The following is a 17,049-nucleotide window of genomic DNA, read 5'->3' as shown; positions in this document are numbered from 1 at the left end:
TGACCGCACTGTGTTTTAACGCAATGCGTGAAGTATTCACGCAGTCTTGTAGGCGCTATGCGCTTCATGCCGACCGCTGCTGACTGCACTGTGTTTAACGCAATGCGTGAAGTATTCATGCAGTCTTGTAGGCGCTAATATGTGTTACATGCAAATTACGCGACCGCCGCGCCGAGGGCTTTTGGCGCGTATACGTAGTATACCGCCTTTGCGATCGTTTCGAACCCTGCTCGATACAATAACCGAGTCCCTTAGTTCCTTACCGAAAAGTGACTACCGCGAACTTCTGAGATTTTCCAAAGCGTGTAAAAAGTTTATTTATCCATCAATAATTATGATTTAAAGTTGTTTCTCATTCTGGGGGTCTCTAGTTTATGTGCAGTGAATACCAAGAGTCTACGTTACTTGGTTTTTTTAAAAAAAGCCTAAGAATGCGACGCGCTGATTTAAAATATGCATATATAAGAAGAATCAAGCGAATTGATTCGAGGATGGCTGAGCAGGTCGGCACTCTCGGAATGAGAATTTAACTCCTCCGTTTTGTTCAAAACGTTGCTTTGACAGATCTGTAACCTCGGTTATACTTTTCAAAAGTTGGTACCCGTGCTCTGATAGTGCAATCTGTGTAAGTGCAATCTGTGATGAGCCTCGAGACTCATTAGACCATTAGCTAAACGTGGCTCATACAGGAATCCACTTACCCTTCTCTTCCCCACGCTCCTGCTCACTGCGTCGGCGTCTCGACGAACAATAGCTAATGACGGTCGCCAAGCGACGATCCTCAGCCCCTCGCCCAATTACTTACGCTTCATTAACCATTTCACCGTCACGCTAGGATTCGTCCAATTTTCAAAAAAAATTGTTTCGCGAGTTTTTAGCAATTTTTTCCTTCCTCTCCGTTAAAACACGAATTAAAAGAGGTCTCATTCATAAAAATCGGCCAAATAGAAGAGAAGTTACAGTATTCGAAATCCGAAGAAATCAACAAAACTTCTCCAAACAAAAAATAAAATGAAGGGGGAAAAAAGAAATGTATAAATTACAATTTAATATGATTGACCTCAGAATGTGACAAGCAATTCAATTATAAAAAGGAGAAAAAATTGAGTGAAATTACAAAAAATTAGCCTCTTGCACGGGGCTTCCTTGTATGAGTTTTGACCTGAAGACAAGTAAATCCCGTTATATTATTAAAACGAAATTGACTCCATAGTTTAATGCCTTAGTTTCTTGAATACAATTATTTTAAGCACTCGAAAATTTATACCAGCAATTTTACCCATGGGGTGATTTCCTAAGAGCTGATAATATCACGAATTTCTCATAGAGCCCTTCAAAAATGGCTTGCTTTTTGGGCAGCCGATTCGGCCATCAAACCAGAGTTTAAATGGAAGCTGATTACAACACAAAGCTCTGAGAAAAATTTTGAGATGAGTATAGGAACGGTTTGTAAATTACGAGAAGATGCGAGCATTCTGTTCAGCATATCGATACATAAGTATTTTCACACGTAGAATTTAATTTTCACGTCAGGGAGTCGACATATTTTGATTTTTTTTCGATTTTATACGGAAAATTTATGGTTTTTCGGGATTGAAATTACTAACAATTGTTTCATGAAAAATGAATGCACCCAAAATGACTATAGCATTTTGACTTTCACATACGTGCACTCACTAAATCGATTGGTAAATTCAAATTCGGGATGTGGATTGCTTACATTCAATTCATGAATGAATAAAGCATGGACATGGTTGAGCTTCTTTGCATGAAAAGGCGTTTAAAATAAAAAAATCAAGACATATTTAATACAATTGCATTTATATCGAGTCAATTTCTTTTCAATAATATAACGGGATTTATAATAGCGGTGATTTGCGTATTTTAGCCCCAAAATACCTTTAAATCGACTTTATCTTCTAGGAGTTCGACAGAATTTTTCCTTTCTTCGCTTAAATTTTTCCGTAGCACTTTTCTTCAAGAATTTGATAAGATTTTGCTTGAGGCAGATCAAAAAACTTAAATTTGTTCGAATAGCTTTCTAGATTCACAATACACGGTCTCGTCAAGGTGCGTCGTTGACCTTGCAGTGTTGGATCGTGAATTCTCTTGTTGTGCTGCTTGCCTTTTTTGAAATCTCTGTAAATGAAAACTAAAGGGTTTGATATGTGCGAGTTAATGACGCGCCTTATCAACACATTGTGTTGGAGTTCACTGCTTGTTTTTTTTTCATCTCAAGTCCTCGTCATCATTGTTCTTTGCGCCGCACCATTCCAGGCCAAATTGCGTGTTTGGTTTCTCTCTTAACTCGACTAATTAAAGGTGCTGTCTCTTGTAGCACCGAAAGACGGCAAAATTAGAAATTACTATACTCCCAGGAAATGAGAGGTTTTGTCGCCTTTTCTCGTTTGCAATTTTTTTTTCTGAATCCGATTTTTTTTTATACTTACATTTAAAAAAATTGCAAAATTTGCCGCCCCTTTTGCAGCCATTGGCCGCGGCCCATATGGTCACCCCCTAAGTCCGGCGGAATAAAATTGTCTGAAAAATCGGCGGCAAAATGTTCACAGGTTTCCCGGGAGTTTCTTATTTTATTGAAGGAAATTTGGCAACGTCTGAAGGCTAATACGGCATTCTTCCTTAGCACGGCAGTACATCTAAGTTCTTTTCCCTGTCCCGATCACCATGCATGATTGATATTGAGAAGAGGAAGGGGAAAAAATGAGTAAACGTAAAATTTGCGCAGAACAGGATGATAGAGGGTAAGAGACGTACGAATGGACGGCAGACGCAAAATTTTCGTTTCCATTACGAAAAGGCGAAATCACAATCAATGTTGCCAAATTTACCTTTGCAAATTTCATTTTATCAGGAGAATCTTGGGCATTTCTCACTGATAATTTCACTGATTTTTCCTCTGATTCCATATAAAAATCAGAACAATTTTGGACAAAAATTGCACAGCTAATTCTTTTAAAAAATTGAATTGTTTGAGTGAATTTTGCAACCTTGAAATGGAGTTATACGTTCCTTCGTCCGAGAAACGACGAAGGAAATTCGCCTCTGAGAAATATCTATTCGTCGCCCCCGGACGAGGAAACCTAACTCTATTCCAAGGTTGCCAAATTGACTCTAACAATTAATTTATTTTACTAAAATATACCAGTTCAATTTTTATCAAAACTTTTCTAATTTTTTGCATGAAATTTAAAGAAAAATCAGTGAAATTTCCAATTCGAATTGCCCAAGATTCTCCCAGTTAATATGCGATTTGCGAGGGGAAATTTGGCAGCAATAAAATAAAGTTACGTTCTTTCGAGAGTGAAACGATGTATTAAGGATGGAAAAGGGTCTGAGCCCGGGTATATAAGAGAAAAAAGGAAGAGGGTAAGGGACGTAGAGAGGAAGAAAGGAAGAGCGGAAGAGAGAAAGAGAAAGAGGAGGGGGGAGGAAGGGAGGTAGAGAGGAGGAGGACGCAGAGACGATGGAGTTTGAGGAGGAAGAGAGAGAGAGGAAACAAATAGTAGAGGGAGAAGTTCTGGACTGAGCAAGCGTTTTTTGCACGCTCAGTTAACTTCGGCACTAATAAACAAGTTACAGCTAAAAACAAACGCAACAAAGCAGAGCGGCGGCAAAGCACACTGGAGCGATGGCGGCGCGGGCCGCGGGCCCCGGGCAAACAGCCGCTCAAAATTGAAATCAAGACGCGAAGCAGACCGTGAAATCAACTTATCACCTTGCCGAGAAAAAAAGGAAGAAGTAAAATAAGATCGACTACGACTCCGGCTTCTTGGATTGCTTGGGCAGAGCCTGTGTAATTGGGCGCACGCTGCACCAAGGCATAGTGCAGTCCCGGCTAGAATGTTGCCAACCCAATTTCCACCTCGGAAATTGGGTCCGGATACATTTATATCGTTCTTTATCAAACGCGTGCCTCGCTGGCAGTGGCGTGGCGTGCTATGCGATGTATAGATTGATCTGCCATTTTAAACCTATGGAAAAGGATCGATAAGCAGGGTGTTCGCAACGAACGCCTTAGTAATCGATTATTTCCTAAGCTTCAAATGGGGAATATCGATAATCGATCCTTCACGAATCACGCCTCGCCACTGGCATGCTGACCGCACCTGTGATTATTTCATAACCTCCGAGAGAAATTGCTTTACACCCAAATCGTCGTTTTCCTCATGAAAGACCGTAACTACATTTGAGGGGCTTGGGGGACAAGGCGCATAAGTGCAGTTTTTGAAAAATTAAGATATTAATGATTTCAAGTAAAACTTGTCTTAATGCATATTCTGAGAAAAATTCGCTCCCGAATTCCAATTCTTAAGCATCAAAAAGTCAGTTTGAACTTTCCTTTCCACCTTCCACCATAAGGATCCATGTATAATTTCGAAACCTCAAACACGTATTTCTCGAAATAGCGAAAACTGCACTTAAGCGCCTTGTCCTCCAAACCCCTCATTTCATGTTGCCAAAATTTTCGCTTGCGAGTTGCATTTTTATTGAGAGAATCTTGGGCATTTTCAACTGAAAATTTCACTGATTTTTATGTGGTCTCATGCTAAGATCAGAAAAATTTTGAGCAAAAATTGCACAGGTATACATTCTTCAAAATATTGGATTGTTTGAGTGAATTTTGCAACCTTGGAATGGAGTTACATTCCTTCATCCGGGAAACGACGAAATGTGGCCAGAACGTTAAAAATCTCTCGATAGTTAATTGTTCTGGTGTGAAATTGTGAGCGGAAATGATGGAAAATTACCCCAGATACTGGCGGAAAAAGGAAACGCTCTTAGTAGTCGTAAACAGAAAAACTAGAGTAGGTATCTATTTAGAGTGTACGGAAACTGATGAAACTATATCTGATAGGCTCAACCATCTTACGCTCCATGGAGCTCTTAGGATTAAAATAATGGTGGACGTTGGATACATAATATGATTGAAAATGATAGAACCTGAGGGGTTGTATACTTCTATTATCGTGGGCTCTACTTTAATATCTAAAAATAAGCGATATTATGCAAAAACTAAGTGAAATACGCGCGGTCGTGGTGCACGAAGGATGGGTCGCAACAATCTTAATAATAAATCATTCTGAATATTTTGAGTTCATAGGTTGGCCTTACAAGCTTCATGGCCCAACCTCCAAAATTACCGACCTGTCCGCCCTCTCCCCATTTTTACATAGCGTCACACTTCTCTAACGTAAGGGCGTTTCTCGATTTCCAAGTGAGCCCTGGCGTCCATGCTACTCCATGTTCTCCGGGCTCATGTGGAAAGATGAGATACGCCCTTACGTCAGAGGATCGACGATAGGTACTCCACTACACCAGTCTGTTATGAAAGATTATTGAGTGTACAAGGAGGTCCGCCCCCTGGGCCCTGGCCGCTGCGCGGCCCAACCCCCGCACAGGGGATCGAGTCAATAGAAAAGATCGGACAAAATTTGGAAACTTTCAACGCTTATAACTCCGTTTTTACAAAATTTTGAGGTCTTAGAAGTGGTTTTATTGGTTTCCTCGTAAGATTTTCTTCCAAAAATACCCCTCAAAGTTCAAAATGTGACGGAATAAACATCAAAATTAGCAGTTTTAGTCAAAAATTTCATGACCGACCTCTCTGATTGACTCGATCCACTGTGCCCCGGGACGCTGCGCGCTCCCAAGAAATCTCAGACGAAAAAAACCACAATGTTATTCAGAATTTAAGGGGGGAAAAAAAGAAACCCCAATCAATCCACTTATGAAAATTTCCCACTTATGGACGTTGCAAATCCCCCTCTCACTCCAGCCCATCGACCGTCTCACTCCCCTTCCTCACCCCGTCCATCGAGCGCCTTAAAAATGATTTTATTAGAACAGAGAGGACATGTTTTTACATTAAACGAGAATCAGTGTAGCAACGCTGGAGTGCCTTTGCATGGAAATTAGTTTCATCGATGGAAGGATTGGAGGAACGGGCGAAGGGAGGAAGAGAGAGAGGCGGAGGCAGAAGGAGGAACGGCCAGAGAATGAAAGAGGAGGGCGGCAAATGCAGCAAACGAGAGAGCAAGCGCGCTGCTCGTTAGGAGCGGAGCAACGGAGTCATTACTCAAGTGCGCAGAGCCATTAAAACCAGTGGCGTGGCGTGCTTTGCGATATATCGATTGATCGACCGTTTAAACCTATGGAAAAGTATCGATTAACAGGGTATTCGCAGCGAACACCTTAATAATCGATTCTTTACCGTAGTTTTAAATGGCATAACAATCGATACATCGCAATTCACGCCACGCTACTGATTAAAACCCATAGATTCTGGCCTCCCTTTGGCCTGCTCCTGTTCGACAAGCGAGGACCGACGACCGACAAGCGACGAGTGACGGGGCGATGGTCATAATCGGAAGCCATAAAATTTATGGGCGTGCTGCTCAGACTCCGAGTGCTCCGGGCTCGACCCTAATTACTTAATCTCTGCTCTCATGTCACATGCAAATAATTTCAGTCATGCGTGCCCACGCCTTCGTTGTTCCGTCTGTGCAGACCCCGCGCCGCGCAATCTGCGTTGCGGCGCAAAAATAAAAATAGACGGCACGGCACTGCGCAGCCCGAGCACAAAAAATTCCTGTCCCCGCCGCAACACGCTCGAGTTTTCGCGGGTGACTGGGGAGTTGGGGGTGAGTCTGGGTCAGCGAGAGGCAGGGTTGCACCGTTGCACGGGTGAAATGAAAAATAAGAAATATGGGGCCGAAATTACGTAACGCTCTGGGGGGGGGGGGGGGGGTCGAGGAGAGCGTTACGCCATTTTGTTTTTACACGTTAAGGATAGGGACCTGCGTTACAAAAGCGTTACGAGAGGGAGGGGGGTCATAAATGCGGAAAAGTGCTTTACGTAATTTATGGACAGCTCCTATTGAAAATTTCCGTGAAATATTTCATAAATTTCGCAGAGTTGTGAAAAATATATTCTCAGGGGCTGGGTATGCAACACGCACTTAGGAACACCAAAAAGCAAAAACCAGTCGCCTCTCATTTAATTTTGCATTCAATTTCGAAAAATATTTTCCATATTTGTCATATTTTTCTGAAATTTCATGAAATATTTCATATGGAATTTCAAGATTTCATTTTTCGCATTAAAAGTTACAACTCTAAGAAGAGGTGAGGATAGGTATAGCAAACAAGTTCCAATGCACTCGTGCTCAGTATAGGTAAAGCCTGCGTACCTCATAATGATTATTTTTATTGGTTATTTGCAGTATAGACGAAAAGTAATGTGCAAAAATCGAGTTTTCATGTTAAAGAGGAAGGGTGCTGGGTGAAAGTACCTAACTATGTTTCATTGACCGCAAATGTCGCAATGTTATGTCTCATTTTACTTCTCAAAACATAGGTCGATCCAGAGGAGGGGGAGGGTCATAGCGGGGCGTAAGCATTCCCTGTTCGCCCGAAAAAAAGAGGGGAGAAACGGAGAAGAAAGAAAGAAGAAAGGAACGGAGGAAAGGAGAAGGAATGCCGCGCTCATATTTGGTAATTATTCATGATGAAATTGACTCAAACTGCATTTTGGTTGGTTGGTGGTTGCATTTAAAATTTCAAAAATGTTTGATGGGAGCTCCCCGGCCCCCTTCCACCCTCAACCCCCTCGTTGGATCCGCCTAAAAGTAGTCCTGGTCATTGCTATTGGCACCAAATTTCGTTTGCTTTTGCTTCGTCATGTCGCCAATATTCTCTGAAAATGTTGCGCAGAAAAGCAAAGCAGTGTTCCTTCAAGGAAATAAAATATGAGCAAAAATTCCAAGAGCAATTGAATTATATTTGGGGGTGGTGGCTGGAGGGGCAGGGGAAATCCCCCCCCCCCCCTTTCACCGTTTTGGACCATCTATTCGGACTGCTTGACTCAATTAGTAGCATGAAGCTTTTTTGCTTCATTTTAGTCGACTTAGACTTTCAATTTTGACCCGAAAGTTTTAGTTCATGTAAATCCTGTCGATTTTTCTCGACTTTGGGCGGGAAAAAATTTCGAGGTAACCAACCTATTCCTACGCAAAAAAGAGAAAAGAATCGATTACTCATTCCCGAGGCTCGGGGAAGCTCGCCGATTCGAGAAAGGCTTTTGACTGCATTGAGCATGGTGATTTTGATTTTCCCCCCTTTTTTTATTTCTTTTTAAACCATAAGTTGCAAATAGCCTTTTGGCTAATCCCACGCTTATTACCCCAGCCCCAGGGAACTAACCGCGCATAAGCTGATCGTGAGAATGGAAATCGTGAAGCGATTTGAACCAAAATTTGAACTCCTCAACTCGTTCTACGGGAGACTTGCTTCATTTCAGCCGAATCAGAGAACTTTCGATTCTGACCCCAAAATTTTACTCCAAGGAACTTTAATTCCTCTTCTGCTTGCTCTTGTCTTTTCCAGCTTACCTACTCTTTCCTGTTTTTACTTCGTCCTTCCTCCCTGTTCGCCTTTCTCTCTCCATCAATGTCCAGTGCTGTCTACGACGATTCCGCCGACTGAAACCGCTTTACCGTACTAAGGAGGATGATACCACTATTCGACCACGAGGGAGCTCGGGTTGCCTACACAAAAAATTGAAGGAAAACTGACGGGCCGCGGCTTCCTGCGTCCTGAGTCAAGAAACTTTTTTTTTTTTGCAGGTTTTGAGCATGGTGCAGAAACTGCGATTATGCTAATTGCGAGGACAGGTCGATTCGTTGTGCATTTTGGACTGGAAACTCAAACTCCTCAACTTGTTTCACGGGGGAATAGCTACTAAGAATTCAGGGTCAAAATCGAAAGTTCTCCGATTGGGCCGAAACCAATTTCGTCCCCTCAAGTTACCCCAGGAGCTCCATTTTCTGGTCTAAAATGCTCCATGAGTTCACTATATAGTTCACAACTATGGAATACGGGCGTGATTCCTCAGAGACGGTCAAAACAGTCAACAACGGTCAAAAAAAAACTCGTTTGTTCGGCTCAGAAGTTTCGCCGAGCCTCAGGACCGTGCGCGATCGATTCTAAAAAAATTTCCCACTCAAAATCCAGACAAATCGACAGAGATTAGGTACATGGACTGACGTTCTAAGGTCAAAATCGAAAGTTTTCCGATAGGGCTGAAACTAAGAGAGGGAAATGGCCCCCTGAGTCCGATTCTTTGGTCTAAAAAGTCCGATGGTTCGCGAAAATCGCGCATTTGGTGAACTTTCAAAAACACTCTTTTTGACTGTTTTTCGGCTGAAAATTCGGGGTCAAATTCGAAAGTTCTCCGATCGGACTGAAACCAAGCTAGTCCCCTCGCTCGGAAATGAGCCGCTGAGTCAGATTTTTTGGTCTAAAATACTGCACGAGTTCTTTGAAGCTCATAACTGGCAAGTAAGGGTTTGAATCCTCGAACACGGTCAAAACAGGAAAAAATGGTCAAAACCACTCGTTACTCGGTTCAGAAAGTTTCGCAGCTTTTTTGGACTATATAGGCGCAATCGATTCAACACGTCAAATAACCAGGCTGAGCCCATTGTTTCGAAACGTTTTTTACCCGTCTGAAATCGAGAAAAACCGATGAGCTTTACTTGGAGTAAATTTCAGCTGTCTCAGAGAACTTTCAGTTTTGACCCTAAAATTTGGGTCCACGTAATTTTACTTTTTCTTTATCTTTCCTCTTTCTGCCCTCCCTACTCTACTTTCTTTTTCTGTCGATGTCTCATGTTGTTTAGAACGATCCCGCCGACAAAGAACGCCTGGTATACGGAGGATGATACAACTATTCGACCACGAGGGAGCTGGGGTTGCCTACACAAAAAAGTTGAAGGCAAACCGACATGCCGTTAAATTGGACTCTTCCCGTATGGTAAAATGCCATATCACTGAAGTTTTCTGGGTAAGGCAGCGAATTTTCGATGATACCATTACTACATATTTTTCTCTCTTCTTCTCCCTCATACGCAAATCTTAATCTCCTTTCTCATTTCTTCTTTGATTTTCTCCCCCATCTTTCTGTTTCCTTCATCGTCCTCCATTGCACTCTCTCCTTTTATTCTCTATTTTTTCTCTCTCTGTTGTCTTCATGTTCCCTCATCATCCTCCTGCATTTCGTTCTTTCTTCTTATTCTTCTCTTCATCGACCTCTTCCTCTCTCCTTTCTGCTGCGTCCTTCTCCTTCTACTGACATCTTGTTCTAACCTTCATCCTTCCCTTTTCTAAACCTTCCTCCACCTATCCTCTTTTCTGTGAACTCCTTCCTCCTTCCCCTCTCTACTGCATTCCTTCTTCCTCGCTATTCTTTCCCTGCATCTTCTTTATCTTTTCTTTTACTTCTTTTCCTTTTTTTTCTTCGTCTTATGGTATCGTGCTGCTACTGATTTCGCCTATGGGGACCGTGTGACTAATAAATGGTGGATGATATGATACCAATATACGACCATGTGGGATTGTGGGGGTCTGTGTTGCCTGAAAACTAACAGGACGTTGATTTAACCACTACTCAGGGCTGGATTAAGGGGGTGGCCACACGGGCCGCGGCTCATGGCGGCAAATCTAGGGGGCGGCACATTTTTTTAAATGTAGGTATAAAAAAATTTGGATTTAGGAAAAAAATTACAAACGAGAAAAGGCGACAAAATCTCTTATTTCCTAAGAATAAAGTAATTTCTAATTCTGTCCTTTTTCAGTGATACAAGAGACAGCACCTTTAATTAGTCGAGTTAAGAAGAGAGAGACCAAACGCGCAATTGGTTTGGAACGGCGCGACTGAGAGAGAAATGATGACGAGGACTTGAGATGAAAAGGAGAAGCCCTCGGCTTGGCGGTCGGTATGTAACACATATTAGCGCCTACAAGACTGCACGAATACTTCACGCATTGCATCAAACATAGTGCGGTCAGCGTGAAACGCATAACGCCTACAAGACTGCGTGAATACTTCACGCATTGCGTCAAACACAGTGCGTTCAGCAGCGGTCGGCGTGAAACTCAGAGCGCCTACAAAACTGTCGGAATACTTCACGCATTGCGACACGGTGCAGTCTGCGCGGCGCCGCCGCGTCGACACATCAGAGAATAAAGAATTGAACGATTTAGGTATAAGCTTGTAAATTCCAACTTCAGACGACCGAAGTCCACTAAATGAACCAATTTGGCCACTAAATTAATTTAAAAAAGGATAGAAGGTTGGGTGTTCAATTCTTCTTGGAAAACTTAAAAGAGCTTGCACTAGAATATTTGAACAGAGTTTATCAGAAAGGAACCAAACTACATTTTCGAAAAAATTGAGTTACGAATGTTTACGAGTTCTATTAGCCGTATATTTTCTCCTGCCAAAAACTGGAAGTCGAAAAACAGAGATTAGTTCTGTAAAATGAGGGGTATGAGTTTACTTCCTACATTGAACCTTCTGCAGAAATAACACTTCAAACCCTTTTTTCTCGGTTTGAACTTAATGTGGGTTGGTTCTTTTCTGATGAACTGGGTCCATTTCTCTGAAAAACCTCTGTCCTGTTGCTGAACAATTGATTAGCTTTCATTGACCAATAACAAGTTCATTGATGGACTAATTTAAAAGTCAAAAATGAAGGGTTATCTCCTCTCATTTGTGAGATGATTCAGGAAGTTTTCTGTTTGTTTAGCATTTTTAATTGGTAATTTTAATGAGAGAGCACAATGATGGCTAAAGTGCAAAGCCACGAATCTCCATTGCGTGATTCAAAATGTTCAATCCCGCATTTTATTTTTTTGAGGAGAAAAAAAGACAACTGTGTATCTTGAAATTTTTACCGAATATTCTACTAACGGAGAGAAAAAATCTGAGGTTTTCTAGAAATCGTGTTAACTAATTTACCAAGGAATCAATGAAGTATGACAGGAAGTCTGCAACGTTGGCAACTGAGATAAGGTTCCGCATTTTGGCTATCGATACCTCATGATACTTGAATTCGAATATCATTATCTCTCAAGTTTCGTTTCACTCGAGGTTTTGCTGGCATGGCCGATACTTGGTTAAGAAGGATTAAGTTAGTTTGAAATTAAATTTAAATATGGCTTAATAAAAAGGTATTAACATATTAGAAAATAAAAAAATCAACACGGGTTAGTTTGAAGGGTTTGATAATTTAATTAACAACAAAAATTACGGTAGATTTTTCAATACATTTTAATTATTTTTCGCACTTATTATTTTTTCCTTTACTTGAATTCATAATACTGCAAATACGATCAATCAGAAATGCACTTATTAACTTCAAAGAAACTAAAGAAACAAAACCAAAAATTTAGAGATGTGCAGTTAGATCTTTTTGATTAGATAAATTACACAATGATACAGAAAGCATCAGGCAAAATAAAATTAAAGAGTCAGGATAGAAGTACAAGTATTGAGGATTAAGAAGTACTGATTGCTCTTCAAAAGAGAGTTGGAGATCCTGTTAGGAGAGGATTAGAAAAATATGTACGACTGATGATGAAAGGTCAATTGCTATCTTAATCATTTTAACACTGTTCTGCTCTTAGGCTTTCAATGGAATAAAAACTCCTAAACCGGTATTCAAAATTACTTGAAGTTTAATTCTTGGAGGCAATGCTTCGAGACAAAACCCCAAAAAATACTTATGTAATGTTCACATAGAAACGTAAAAATAAAATATGCAAATTTACTTCTCAAAAAAAAAAAAAAAAAGGAAAGAAAAAAGAAAAAATAAGAGATAATTATGGGAAAAAAATGAAAAAAACTAGCATTGCATGTAAGTTGCTAGATAGACTGGTGGAAAAATAGTCTTTGCGCTAATGAAAAAGACAGTTTCTTAAAATAATTGATTTTGAACAGCTAACATGAACTCTCCTTAATTCTTGCAAATCAGTAGAAGTTTTAGTTAAGCTTATGTATAAGAAGACTAGATTATTGCACATCTCTAAAAAGAAGAAAAACAATCGAAAAAAAACTACTGAGAAATTTTTTTTTAAAAGGCAAAGATTACATCAATACATCCAACACTGAATACAAGGGTCGCTATACATTGACATTGTCATGGGCATGAGAAACAACGCTAAGGTTTGTTTACATTTGGCGAAGAACTATAAATTTGGAAATGCAATTCAACCATGACAAAGAAAGTGGAGGGGGAACAGCCCTCCACAAAATACACGTTCGTCAGCCAGAGGAGGGGTTTCCAATAATTGAAAAAGAGATGAAGGCCAAGGTCAAACGGGATGCTACTCAGCTTCAACACCAGATTCTACTATAGTCCTCATTCTTTCACAGGGTTGATTTTCGAAAAATTTTACGATGAACGGATCAAAACAATACATAATTCGAAAGCAATCCGTCGACAGAAAAATGACCAAGAAAACCTACAAAATTCTGCTTAGTAGATAATGGTATCCCCACCAACAGGAAAGGCGAGGATGGATTTTGCTGTTACTGTTAACAACTGAACTGAAGGAAATTATTTCCGCTATTAAATTTATTGATACAGCTAAGGTACATGAAGTAACTATTGATTTGAACAAATACCTCAAAATCTGAGTACATTAATACGTATTACCATACATTAAACTTTCATCTTCCAAGAGGAAAGGTGGATATAATATATCAATTCAAAACAGATGTTCCACAAAACCAATGCAAAACATATCCTATGATCACCAGACTAAAGAAAAACTATCCTGGCGAATTAAGACAATTCTTTTAACTTCTGACAAATATTTAGTAAAATTAGAATAATTAACAGGACGTTGAAGACACTTTTATTCCTGCTGTTTAATATCACTATTCTTCTGCAATTTTTTTTGTACATGTATCCTATTTCGTAAAAAATTGAAAAACGATGAAAAAGTTTTTTTCCTTTTTCTTTTGGAACGATAAAGAAAATTATCTCTCGTTAAACATACTTTCAGCTTCTGAATTGGGTTCAAGATTAGAAAAAAGATGGGTTATCCATGAAATAGGTTTGAAATCAACATATAAATTAAACCACCATTTGACCCAATGCAGTGAAACAATAGGTATTCCTGTGCCAAAATGAGAGGCCAAGTTTAGAGTTTAGATACCCACGACTCGATGGTCGGAAAATAAATATTTGGATGAAAACTTATTGGGTATCATTAATTATTAGAAGCTTAAGACACAAAATAATAGTTGAGGATGTTTGTTTCAAGTAAATAAGGAATATTAAAATTAATCAGTCTTTGAAAAGAATGGAAAGGGGATTTAAACTGAAAGGGCAAAATGCTGTTCATACATACGAGAGAAAAACTGATCGTGTGTAGTCATCGTTCTTGGTTCGTTTGTAACAGCTCCCATTAAAATCAGATATTCAGTTGCGGAAGATAATTTCCTACATCTTGTCTAAACTCATCAAGTTTTGTCTCTAGCTAAAAATTGCTTAAAAATAGTGATACATAAAAAATGAAGTCAGAGCTACAAAATTCTAGTTCTGCAAAATGCACACTCGCGTTAAGATGGAGACAGCAAACGCGAATCGCTTTAGAGATACTACAACCTTTCTCTTGGACTGTACGAGTAGAAAGATGAAAAAAAATCCTATTTGAATTTAAAGTTTAACGTTTAACATTAGTCAATACATATAATATCACAGTTTCTAAGTGTAGAACAATAACAAGCATAATAGAAATTAATTTGCGATTTCCACAATTTAAATTCACAGCCAGACATGATATAAAATTAACGTACATATTGGTATGTAAATAGAAACATTTCTATACCAATATATTATCATCTCGCTCGTACAAAACGTTTGAACAAAAATAAATTGATAATTACATTTTATATACATGAGAAATATAATTATTTAAATAATTGACAACAACAACAATAATAAAAATAGTTGAGTTTATGTTCCAGAGAAAATAAAATGAAAAGAACAAAATGCAGACAAAGAAATACTGCTTCTGTTCAGAGAAAAGAAAAAAAAAGAAACTAACAAAAGAAATCAAGTTGAAACTCGAGGGCGGATGAAAAAAGGAAAAAAAAAAATATTTACGTTGTCAATTAGTCAAGGAACAAAAAATGAAGAAATAAAAAAAGAGGAAAACTCAACATTTAGTTGATTTGCACGAATAGAATTTCCTTCTCTTTCAAGTGATGTTTGCTTTTTCATGTCATAGAAACTAAGTTCGAAAAAACTTTTAAGATTTAACTGTGAAAACACTAACATCAACGGCTATAAAAAACAGTGGAAATCACAAACAGTAAACAGTACAATTGAAATAGAAGACAAAAAATATTTCAGAGAATCAGTTGTCTCATACATGAGCACAGGGCTGCCTTATAAGTTTCATTACAAGTCAAGAAATGTCAAACTGAGATGGAAAATGGAGTAGAAAGATATCAACTCGTACGACCAAGGACCACAGATGGAGTCAGGATGTAAAGAGGTAATAGACGGATTAAATGAACGGTAGCTTGAAGGTCGACCTATGTACAATATTCAATGAACACGTTTCCGGTATTTATAATGTAACAATCAGAAACAAGTCTTTGGCTTTATAACTATCAAAATTGGCCAAAAACTGGCTGTACACATGACTCAAGCAGACACTAGAACAAGAGCTCCACATTTAGTCAATTTTCATTTAATTAATATGATAGAGAGTTCCTTGAGCAAGGTTTGCAAGAAATACTTTTTACTTACATATTAACGCATGGAACTTTTTACAAAACCAACCCTGTACTTCGACATTTGTTTTTAAAAATACTTGAATTGCAAACACCTTTGAAACAATTTTAAAAAAATAAAATCAGTATCTTAATGGATCTCAAACAATATTTCTTGAGAGTAAAGAAAAGAAATTTTTTCCATTTACGAAAAACACCAGATGAAGAAACTGCAAAATTCTCTGCCGAATATAAAAGACATTAAAAACTTCCGACTTGGTTACGTCAGCTAAGTACAAACAAATTTTGATTCATACAAAAATAAACTGAGAAGAAAAGTAACAAAGACCTTCAAAGATGCAATTATGATCTCAATGCTAAAAATAATGTTGAAAGAGAAAAGAAAAAGTACTGTTGAAGAGATTTAGATAATGACCGTTTCAAGACTAAAATAATCATAAAACTGATAATATTTCAAGACTCAAAAGGGGTATAAATCACCGATGTGAAAAAAAAAACCTTACGAGTCTCTATTTTCAATTTAGACTACTTCCAAGCTCAAAATGGAGAGTATGAGATAATTCGAAAAAGAAATGCATTTACAAATCACACTAGTCAAGTTACAAAGAGAGTAAAATCGAACTGACTTTCACAAAAATAAGAAAAAAGGCCTCAACGTTTTAGCTTGAGGATGAAGAACTTGATATGTCAAACATAAAAATCTAAGACTAATGTGGAAAATAAATGAGCTTTGCATTAGTTGATTAAATTCGTAGAACTTTCATGTACGAACCTGTATGATCTCCAAAAAAATGTTTGCACGAGAGTAACCACTAGATTATCAGTCAGAGAGTCAAAGACAAAAAGGAAAAAAATAAAAGTAAATGAATGATCGACAGAGAATTCGTATACCTTTCCTTCTTCTTGGTAACAAAAGTTATACCTACGAGCAAAAGAAATGAGGGCTACCCACATGAAAAAGTTGTTTGAAAAATTAACGCTAATTTCCTTCATTTGAGGGGGGGAAAAAGCACGACCCTTGAACGGTGGATTTATTAACTAAGAGATATTTAACCATAGCGACAAAAATATTACATACAAGACATTACGATATTTGGTACTGGTTTAAAACCAAGAGGAACATCAAAAATGTTTCAACAAAATAAATTTCATTTTTATAAATAATCTTTCTTTTTGTTAAATACATTTCGTTCATTCTAATGACCAGAGAAACCGTTTTCAACCTCTTTCCATTACCGGAACATTTTGAAAATACCAACTAGTTAGATCTTGCTTTTCATAAATCTATGAAAAGTTCATTTAACGTATCACAGACCTTACAATATGAACCTTCTTCCAACGCAGAAAATGGTTGCAAATCGCTTACAACGGTTTCAACAGATATCATGAGACTAGGCATTAAAATAATATGTGAAGAATTTTTCTCTTCTGAAGTA

Source organism: Bemisia tabaci, chromosome 4, assembly GCF_918797505.1.
Source record: "Bemisia tabaci chromosome 4, PGI_BMITA_v3".
NCBI lineage: Eukaryota > Metazoa > Arthropoda > Insecta > Hemiptera > Aleyrodidae > Bemisia > Bemisia tabaci.
This window is presented reverse-complemented; position numbering follows the sequence as displayed.